At 45.2% G+C, this 10,887-nt stretch overlaps 1 long non-coding RNA gene across 1 annotated transcript; it reads left to right on the top strand.

Moving 5' to 3' along the window:
- The first annotated feature begins 5,380 nt into the window (after nt 1-5,380).
- On the top strand, nt 5,381-10,665 carry LOC142600116 (uncharacterized). Its single transcript, XR_012833569.1, has 3 exons — nt 5,381-5,493; nt 7,798-7,914; nt 10,559-10,665. It is a non-coding gene; the product is annotated as an uncharacterized LOC142600116 (long non-coding RNA).
- Nucleotides 10,666-10,887: the final 222 nt, after the last annotated feature.

Here is a 10,887-nt window from a genome sequence, read left to right on the forward strand (position 1 = left end):
GTAGACCACCTGAACACTCCAATTTTTTTTACAAAATTTATTGCACATCTACCAAAACTTCCTCCTCCATCTGTCCCATGTGTGTTTTCTCCCTGTGCCTTTCTGCTCCTTTTCTAGGCCTTTTTCCCCCAGTGTCAGTACCCTTGCATGTCGCACTAGGCCAACATGCCCAGGAACCAAACTTGCAATCCCATAGGCATTTGATTCAAAACTTAAGCAAGAAGATTTCACTCATGATAGCCCTTGTTTACTCAGACAAGCAGAAAATGGTTGTGATTCAGTCTGGCTTGGCAGTAAACATTCAACAAACAGTCCTAGTATTAATGATAAGAATCAGTGTGTCTCCAAATGAAAGGGAAGAAAACTCCTGCCTAAAGCCTGAGCCTTACAAAGAGGGGTCAGTAAGGGAGGCCTTTTACATTTTCTCTGCGTGAGTGTTCAGGGTCTGGATGAGAAGATGGCCTTATGGGTTGCTCACCCAACAGGTCCTTGTCTTTCTGGATTTCCTCAGACTTGTAGAGAGAACAATGGGCTTTGGGGCACCCCAACGCCACAGAAGCGCCTCAGCGGGGGGCATCTGTCGCTTGGCCTGCTGCTCTCTGTGCTGGGGCGTTTTGGGGTCAGGAGCAGCCACAATCTGGGTAACTTGAAATGGAAACCAAACTAGATTCAGTCCAATGAAATTCTTAAAATGGGACATGGTTTTAAATGTGCTAGTCATCCTAGTAAAGTCAGTGGGTTCAGCCATAACACCTAAAGAAATCTGCGTATTCAGGGACTTTACAGGATTAAAACCTTAGTAACTCTCGATCATTTCTAAGCTGGAAAAGACTTGCTTTGAAACACGTATGCAGAAAAAGGCATAAATCAGAGAGTGTGTGTTACAAAGGAATACTTATTTCGTCTCTTATGGCTTTTATAAGGGCAATTCACAACCTTTACTTTCTTAAATAGACTCTTTGCTTGACATATTTACTCTGGTCTTAGCTTGTGAGAAGACTTTGCTTAGCAAATTCTGGATGTTTCTTCCCGTTATTCATTTAGTAACTGCAACCCTTCCACCATCGATTAGTGTGTTGCAATATAGGGTGTTAATCGACTTTAAACATTTAATTATGGTTTGTTTGAGCACAGCATTTTACAAGCACAGTGGTTCATCACATTGCTGGAACAAGTACAATACAGCATCTTTAAAATTATGCACAAATAATAGATTAGTTTCAGCAATACTTTTTCAGCAGCATTAATAAAATCTCTCAAGCATGCACAGAGCCAATGGCCAGGAGGATTCTCAGGAGGTCTTTCATACAGGATGCACATCTTTGTTACGAAATTCCTCAATGCCTTTTTGCTGTCTCCCTAATGACCAGTTAAATGGGCTCCCATGAGAATGCCTGAGTCAGAGCCAGCTTGAAAACTGCTGAGGAAACATCCTCTCTTACTGGAAATGATTTCCATCAAACTGCCATGTACCATATTTAGACTAACGGATCAGTAACGCCAAACAGAGGGAGCTAAGTTCACAGGGCTTGGGATTCTGCTCTGTGTGAAAAGAGATTGCCTTTGTCTGGCCACATTTGCTTTAGGGCAAGCAGTCCAAGAGCTCTGTAATGCTCAGAAACAGATTCCAGTGGTGAGCGGTTGCCACTCTCCAGAGTTGGAGTGGGGCAGGCAGCGTTCAGGAGCGGCAGCTGACCTTGTGAAGTCTGATTTGACCTGCAAATGAGATATCAGGCACATCTAATACCTAATTGTAAGAGCGCTAGTCTTGTCAGCCAGCCTGTACTAACTACATGGTTTAAATCTGAAGCACTATTTTCCTTTCTTATGTGGCAAATATATAATGCAGAAAATTTATTTTCAACCATGTGCTTGCCCCTCAGTGAATGTGTACATCAAACCAGCAATTAACAGAGCATAGGGACTTCTAAGGTCACTGGAGAAAAGAAAACGCCTGTCCTGTGTTATGCAAGAAGTCTAACATAAATCTGCTTTTTTTATTATGCTTTTCTTGCTTAGCTCAGTGTCTATTAAACAGATAACAGTAGCTGAAAGCAAACCACATGCAGGAAGTTTTCTTTATTTTGATATAATAAAGATATTTGTTGAGTCTGGATTGCTTAGGTAGCTGTCTAAAGCATTTTTATTTTTAGAACTAGTGAAAAATATTTACCAAGGACTGGAGGGAAGAGTGACTCCCTGGACCTCCCCATGCTTGTTCTTTGTATTCAAAGGACAGTATTTTGAAAAAGCCTCGGGTTTGCCCGGTTATGTTCCCATGAGTAGCTGTAGTAGCTTTGACATTATCTGGGGCAGATAAGCAGTAGCTTTGAAAATCCCAGGGTGGAGGGGACAGGGCAGGAGAGGTGGTTGGGGGATGCATGTTCAGGGCTCACTAGACCCCACTTCCCTCAAAGGCCTGAAAGAGCTTCAGCCACCTCCCTGCTGTTCATAAATGTCTATGAGTGCCTTAGCAAAGTGTGTTTTTTATCCTTCCTGGCTGCTGGTCCTGCCAAGGGTGGTTACCTGGTGTTGCTAACAGGCACCGCATGAGCCCCAGCAGAGGGGCTCTCTCCATCAGCTCCAGACTCTTCGGTTCTGCTCTCAAACCACAGAGGTAGCAGTAAGGACCCAGTTCACAGACATCTTCCTTCTCCTCTGCCCCTCAAAAGACTAGGAATTACCCATTTTTATTTTCTTCTGTTCCAGGAATAACATTAATATTGCAAATTCAAGCATTCTGAAATTAGGGACTGCTGTAATTAAGCCTATTTATCTTTGATTATGTAAGAGATGTCTAGGTCTGAGCAAGAGAGTCTAGGTTTCAAATTGGATTAGAAGTCCAGGTTGCTCAATACCAATAGTTGGGGAGGATGCCTCCAGGCCCAGCTCCTTACCTACAGGTCTAAAAAGGAAAATTTGGATTTAGTTTGGGTCCAGACAGATCTGACATGTTCATTCTGTGATCTTTTCCACAGCAACTGTGCTTTGCTGAATGAATGGAGGAGACCTGCTCTGGGCAAGAATCAAGACAGCGTGGTAAAGTAGCATGAAGTCTGAAGTACATCTGCTTTATTTGCTGCAGAGGTTGGAAAGTATGAAGCTAATGAGCCAGGGGATTGGAGGAACAGAAAATCCTGACTGCCACCTTGGGGGAGCCGCATTCAGCTCTTACCTCTGCCACAGTGTGCCTGCATGGTGTCAGGTCTGGGGATTTATCACGAGAAGTCATGCATTCCTCACTTTCTGCATGCCAAACCTAAGACCTTATAGTCTGACTTGCCGAAATGTTGAAACTCATAACTTCAATCAAAGTCAAATGGCATCTGTCCTTGGATGTTGGTGTTAGCGTTAAATAGATTGAAAAATAAAATTCTCAGGTTCTTACACTCTTGTTTTGAAGTCCATGCACATGCTACTTGTGTCTACCACAGGAAAGGCAATGAGGAAACTGATAGCCATATCTTCAGAGCAGGCTTTGAACATTGTGCAACAAGTAAAGCCTGGAATCACACATTAGGCAGAGGACAGAACTAAACTTGTCATTATTTGTGTGCAGCCCATCCTGTGCACTGAAGGAAACAGAAGCTCAGTGGAAAAAATAGCATGCAGACAGTGACTGAAGACCATCATAATGCAAGCACATAGTGGCTACAAATAAAGGTTGCACAAGCATCCTCATCTGAGGCAATGGCTAATTTCTGAGGGCTTGACTTTGCAACCTTAATAATATTCTTTTAACTTAAGAGGGTTTTGTTTGTTTGTTTGAGGAGGACAATTGCTTTCAGTCATGCAAGCAGATTACCAACTAATTCTTCGCTGAGTACGTTCAAAGGAAGGGGCTGATCCTATCTGTCTAGGTTCGTACTAATAAATAAAACAGAGACGAGGGCTGCTCTCTGGCCCAGAGGCTAGGTGGAACCATATGCTACATGCATACAGTTAAATCTCTTCCTGTCCCATGCTCTCTCCACCCAATGAGAGTGGTTACATCTGGACTGGGAAGAGCCTGTAGCATGTACCATCTCCAAACCTTACTCTGGGAAAGTGCTAGCTGGCACAGGCCCAAACCTGAGCAAGGAGTTTGATAGTAGTTAATAAACAGAAACAAATCACAGGCTAGCACTTGAACCTGTGCCCTGGGTCTGTCTTGTTTGGTAGTATATATACAGCTGGAGTATATGTTTATGATGCTAAATAAGTTTAGGGCCACATCCCCAGTGAGAGCAGTGGCCTTCTGACTCTCCACACAGCACAGGTATTAGTGTACTCCTGGACTCTGTGTTGGAGCTGCCGCACTAGCTCCTAGAAATAACACCTGAGCATGGTTACAGCTATTTCCAGAAGCTATTTTGTGTAGGTGGTAGGGACCAGATTGACAGGAGTGACTTGCTCTGCCCTGTGCACAACTCTGGCACCATCTCAGCAGGGTCTGCATCCCCCACACCCCACATCCTTGTCCCACACACTGGGGACAGCACAGACCCTTGGTCTTGTTAGCTAAACACCCTTCCCAGGGGCTGCAGACAGCCCTTTTATCTGTGTGGGCCAAATTCATCCTCCCAGCTGTAGAAGACAGAAAAACACAGAGGGTGATGGCTGAAGCACACCAGACGGCTGCAAGGGGATGCAGAGAGATCCCCTGTGGCCATTTTGGTGGAGCAGGCTGAGGGGTGAGAAGCAGAAGGCAGGAGAGGGCACTGGTGGCAGCTTGTCCCGAGGTGGCCTGGAAGCCTGCCACTGAGCGCGTACCTACTGTGAGCAGCAATGCCAAGGCAAATTTCAGAAAACAAAATCTGATTATAGAGAGGCAGGGGATTCCAAGAGGCATGCCAGCGTGGCTTGGCACACCGGAGGGTACTGTAACGAGCAGCACCACGTGTTTGACTCGGGTGAAGAAACTGTGCTTTGTGCTTTGGCAACCTGCAACCTAAAACTCCAGGGCTGGGAGCTACCCAGCAGCCAGAAGGACCCCAAGACCCTGTGCTCCCAGGGGAGTGCCGGTGGCTGGAACAAGCGTTGAGAGGATCGGGAGAGCAGCTGTCCTCCAAGAGTCTGCTTTCTTCACACTTATATTTAGGTACAGGGGCAGGAGCAATAGCACAGATGCACCACTCCATCACATCTCCTTAACAGTGCTGAGGGAGTGAGGACCAAATCTGGGTGACAGGTGACCTGTGGTGCTCAACAACTCATTCAGCCACAGGAAACAGGCAGTGGGAGCCTCTCAAACTGGCAGCCTCATGTGATAAATGCAGCAGCAGAAGGCCGCAGCAGCGAGAGATTATTTCCTTATCAGCCACATCAACACCTCTGCCACCGTCCCTGCCTGCTGGCAGTGCAGTGTGCGATTGCAGCAGACATGCCACAGTGTACAGAGCTCATGACCTGCCATGTGCACAGGCAGGCACGCACCCTCCTCCTGGCACATCTCCAGCATGGGGCTGAGGATGCTGCACCACACCCAGAAGTGTCCCTGCCCACCCCAGCCAGGTGAGAAAGCCCTGCCCTTCCCAGGCACACCAGGGGTGGGCAAACCCAGCCAACATTACAGTGTTTATTTGCCTTTCGCAATGTTACAGAACTGCCTGGATCTCTTCCCTGAAGGGTGCTCCCAGGATCAGAGCCCCGCAAAACATGGCAGCAGATGTTGGTCTCAGAGGGCAGGCAGCCCTGAGAGCCCTGAGTGCCACAGCTGAGGTTGGTAGAAGGAGAGGAGAGCCTGTAAACCAGATAGCAATGGGGCTGTTGTTACAATGAGTGACTAGAATCACACAGATGGTGAGAGGGAGACATTAAATGTATTTTGCATGATGGGATGCATGAATATAAGCACAAATTTCCTGCTTACAGGAAGGAGAGAAGGAGAGAGGAAGGGCTGAGGGAGAGGAAAAGCAAAAGCTACGCATGTGCAGAAATTTTTTTACAGCTATTGCAATAAGACTAAAGACCTTGATGGAGCTGATGCTGCGATGTGGTACATGGTGGCTGCAATGCTGTCAATTTCTGCCAGAGGGGCATTGGTGAACCCTCACCATCATTTGTCCTTGCTGGGCTCAGGTCCCCAGGCAGCAGACTGTGAACTCACCTGGCTATGTGGTCAGGGAGCTCTGATCCAGCAGTGGTGGCTCAGCAACCACACACTGCGCGGGGAAGGATGGTGGTAGCATGAGACACACAGCCCTGCTAGCACTGGTGTCCATCCTCTCCCTCAGTTCAGTGGCACCAGCCATGGCACCCAGTAGCCACAGCAGCAAGTATGACTGGGCACATCAACCTACCTGGGGTCCCAGTGACCCCCTGGGCCAGGACAGGACACCCTCTGTGCTCTGGCCGCTGCTCCTGCTCCCATTGCCTAGCAGCTGGTTGCACCCTTCCTTCCTGCAGGCTGTGACCCCTGCAGAGATATGGCACAGCACAAATTTGGCTGGCTGACCTCCATGCCGGGCAAAAGCCACACGATTCAAGTACAGCAACACACACCAGGGCAAAAATTGCAGCTGATGGGTTTTGTGGTCTTCCACCGTGATCATGCCTGGTGCAGACCTGAGGGTCCTGTGCTGGTGTCCCAGTGAGATGTAAGGGTCAGAGTTGCCTGGTAGCAACCTCATCACAGGCTCCCAAAAAGGTGCCAGCTGCACATTAGCCAAACTCTGCCAGTAGCCCTTAAGTACAGGAATTGCTCCCTGTTGCTGTTGGATAAAGTGGCATAGGCACAGCCCTAAGCGTGAGTGTGAGTGTGAGACACAGAAAATGTTCTGCGCCCTTCACAGGCACCAGAAGAGCCTGCAGCAATGATTTAAACTCTCTAAATTGTAATATGGGAAAAGCTGCTGGGTGGCTAGGGCAGTTCATTTAGTTCCCTTATTATGCATTTGGGAGCATTCATTTTTGGACTGTTAATAAGAATGAGGGTGAATGTTATTTCATGTTAGGTTTAGCCATTTGACAGCTGGACAATTATTATATTTTCTCATTTTCCGAAATGACCTAATCACCTACTCTGTAACAAATTGTCACTTTAGATCATTGTTTTACATGACCCGGTCAAGTTTTCTTTGTACTGCTGGGAATTTGTTTTATCTAATTCAGAGTTTTCATAAATCCACTGACAATTGCCTCTTAAAATGAGAAATATAAGCTTGATTCTCTTATCTCTTACATGTCTGGCCAAATAGGTTCACTTGCTAACACCATGTGCTTTGAAAAAAGAAATGCCTAATAATAACAAATAACTGAAATCTGATATACTGGAAAATATCTTCTCTTCATATTTATTTCATATTTTAAAAGTTTGTTCTTTCAAAAGATATAACTGACTCAGAGTTCTGATACTTACCAAAACTTTTAGCTGAGACACGTTTGACTGTGTACACATAACAAATTCAATTCAGTATAATAAAGGGGAAAAACTTGTTTTTGTTATTAATCTATAAAGTGAAACTGCATCTGTAGGATTTTGCAGCTCTGTTTCATATTTGAATTTAACTTCCCCCCTTTCACTTTGTAATTAAAATTATAGATTATTAAAGTGTTTTCTTCCAGGAAAACTGGTCTGCTTAGTATGTTCCAAATCCTGTCGCTCTCTCCCCAAAGAAGAGCCCATCTGTGTACCACACTTTCCCCTTCTGGTGCATCAACCTCCTTCAGCTGCTTTGAATTCAGTAACATGGGTCACGGCAATAACCAAGCTTTAAAGCAACTCTTTTCTAGCTAGGCACAGATAAAGTATCCTCTCTACACAGGTATATGAAAAGAGCTGTTCTCTCACACTTGTGCCATTTCACCTCATTTTAGTTGTGAATTAACCCCAGATTCCCAGCCGCGGGGACTGCACACCACCAGCCAAGCTCCCTGACACCGCACAGCGAGGCACCAAGCCGGAGCCTCGGGACCTGCCTCCTGCCTAAGAACGTGAGTGGCCATCGGGTTTCTTTTCCCAGCCACGTACTGAGAGGCAATGCCACAGGTCTCCAGAAATGGCACCAGGGCCCCTTTTTTCCATACTAAGTGTAGGGTTAGAAGCAGAGACATCCCTTGGTACCTGCTCAGCAACTCCTACGGCATGGCAGGAGCTGGTGGGCTGAAATGCGCATGTGAGAAGCAGAGCAGGGGCTGGTCATTCTCCACCACGTTTGTAAATGCTCCTTGGCAGTCCCAGCAGGCTGGAGGCTCGGCTTAAAAAGATCAGGTTATAAAGTAACCGCATCCTTCTCAGCTCCTAGGGACGTGTCAATAAAGTGCACACATGCCCAAGCGGAGCACAAGAAAAGCCTGTGCAAAGATACCAGCACTAGTTCCAAACAGCTACTAGAAGCAAAACAGCTGCATTAATAAGGCCATCCTCATGGGATCCTCAGCTCAGCGGAGGAATGCAGTAATAGCATGGGCAAATTATAATACTCTTATTTTCTTTCTCCAGTGCCCAGGCAATCTCAGGCTTTGGTATGAGTGCAGTACTTTTTGTGCCATGTAAAAGTGCCCCCTGTGTCTATGCTTTAATTGGTCCTACCCTGATAGTCACATAAGTGTGTATTTCCCTTTCACTTCAAAGCATCTACCACTTTCCAGGAGCAGATTTTCTTCCTGCTCCATTGTCTTGCCCAAAATCGAGATGTCGAGGTCAATCATTATTCAACTGCAGCAAGGAAAACAGATTATATTACCTGGTGGAACTAGGTTACCCCCAGGTATAGGCTGGGGCGGTTTTTTTTCTCCAGAGCTGGAAATTATCCATTACTGCATACTAAAAAGGAAATTGAAAGCAGTTCACTTTTCCTTTGCTTCTGCTAAAACAGATGAATTGGTGTTTCAGCTCTGTGGAGAAATTCACAGGACCAATCAAAAAGCCAGAGTATAGCTTCTATATAATTAAATTGTAGGCAGTTATATTTTCCAGCAGCAGGTATGTTACTTGAAATGAACCTCCATGCTGTGTATCTGAGCAGTTCCAATTAAGAAAGTTCTGCTTTGAGATCTCGCAAGCCAAAACACACAGTATGGCATTGTGCCCTCAGCTATTAAACTGGAAATACAAACCACTTTTTTGTGGTTCAAATAATCTCCAGGAGATAGCTTTACTGGAAGTTTTAAGTCATATTCTTCACATCATATTCATCTAAATTGATGATTTCCATGACCTTTTCATATAATTACAAGAGTGTTGTGTGTCCATTTTGATTAAATGGTTCCATACGCCATTATGTTGCAGTTGTTTTTAATGTTGCTGAAGTAATTAGGTCCTCTCTTCTAGCTCTTCTCACAGGAGACCATGGAGGACACACTGATTTCTTAAAATCAGTATCTACTTTTTATTGCATTACATTATCTGATATTTCCACTCAGCTGATGTAATAAATTGGTTCATAAATTTCATGGACGATAAGAAAGAACTGATCATAATCACAGACAGAAATTTATAAGAAGACCATTAAGAATAGTAAGACATACACTTCTGTACTTGGGCTTCCTTGCCATGTAATATTACAAATGAATGGCATACTTTAATGACTAGCAAATTAAAATTTAATGGACTTTCCATTGCCGCCTACTGTCTGTGCTTTATTCGAACTCAAGGTAGAGAGCCTCTATTTTCATTTAATTTGGCTGTCTTGTTGGATGTTTTCCATTCAGTTAAGCGACCTAGAACATGTATTTGCTGGCATTGCTGATAATAATAATTCGATAAAATCAGAAACGCAGATCCTCCAATTCTGTCTTTATATTTGTTATTGTTGTTATTGTCAGCTACCTTTTTCCCTCCTCTGACAATCCTATCCTTAATTCTTCAAAGTCAACAAAAATCATGTCTCCCTGTAGAATGGGGAGAGACATGCTTTAAAACCCCCCAATGCAACACAGTGGGTGCTGTGCAAGTGATTAGGTAGGCTTGCAAAGTATTAATAGTAATTGCATTACTAATTTCATTAGCCCTTGCATTGTAATTATGTATTAATTATTACAGTTATGCCATTGAGTGCTAATATCAAGCGCTGACAGTACCAATTCCCTGAATGCATCTTGTGGTTGCTGAATGTGATCACTGCTCAACAGACTGCTGCTTTTTGACAGCTGCGAGGTACCTAACGCTGCTGTCTGTGTTTAGCAAGTACCTTACACCACTGAAATCTTTCCTACATAATTTTGGTATGGAATTTAGAATTTAAAATGGAGTAAAAGCCAAGCAGTCAAATCACAGACAGGAGTATCTGTTCGCTGCCAGGACCAGGAAGTCAATACAAGGCAGGAATCGAAGTCTAGATGCTCTTTCTTTGTTAGTGGCATGAGCCATATCTCAGAAAAGCAAACCTCCCCCCCAGAGGACTAACTTCTCCCTCACTGACCGCTCTTCACCCTCGGTAACTCTGGATGGCCAAGCCAGGCAGCGGCCAAGAGCACCCCCATTGCCTCTGGCAAGAGAGTGGACAACGGGACATGGGGTTGACAGCAGTCCCCTCACCACCGCCCTGGCAAGGAACAAGGGGACAGCTTGACCCTCCAGCTACTTGAGCTCCCCCATTCTGAAAAAATAGCCAAAAAAACCTTATTGGCCTTTTAGGCAAGCAGTGCGAGATCCCTTCTGCCCACCTGACCAGCATGGCAAGGAGAGAGAGGACAGCTGACTGTCAGGTGCTCTGGACCCCATGTGTGCAGCAAGGAAGCTGGCCTTCATCATTGTTGAAAGTGCTGGGCAGACCTGAGGTTTCTTCCTTTGGCCTCTCATCCTTCACAACAACTTTGTTTTTCACATTTTTAACTTTTGCTTGTTATGTCTTGCCTTTGGTTGTACCAACACGCAACATTTCTATGCCAGCTGGAGGTAAAACATCCTGTTTGCATAGGGCTCTGCAATAGTTCTTCTAGTTGTTCAGAAAACCTAAGCTTGCT

This window comes from Balearica regulorum, chromosome 1, assembly GCF_011004875.1.
Source record: "Balearica regulorum gibbericeps isolate bBalReg1 chromosome 1, bBalReg1.pri, whole genome shotgun sequence".
Lineage (NCBI taxonomy): Eukaryota > Metazoa > Chordata > Aves > Gruiformes > Gruidae > Balearica > Balearica regulorum.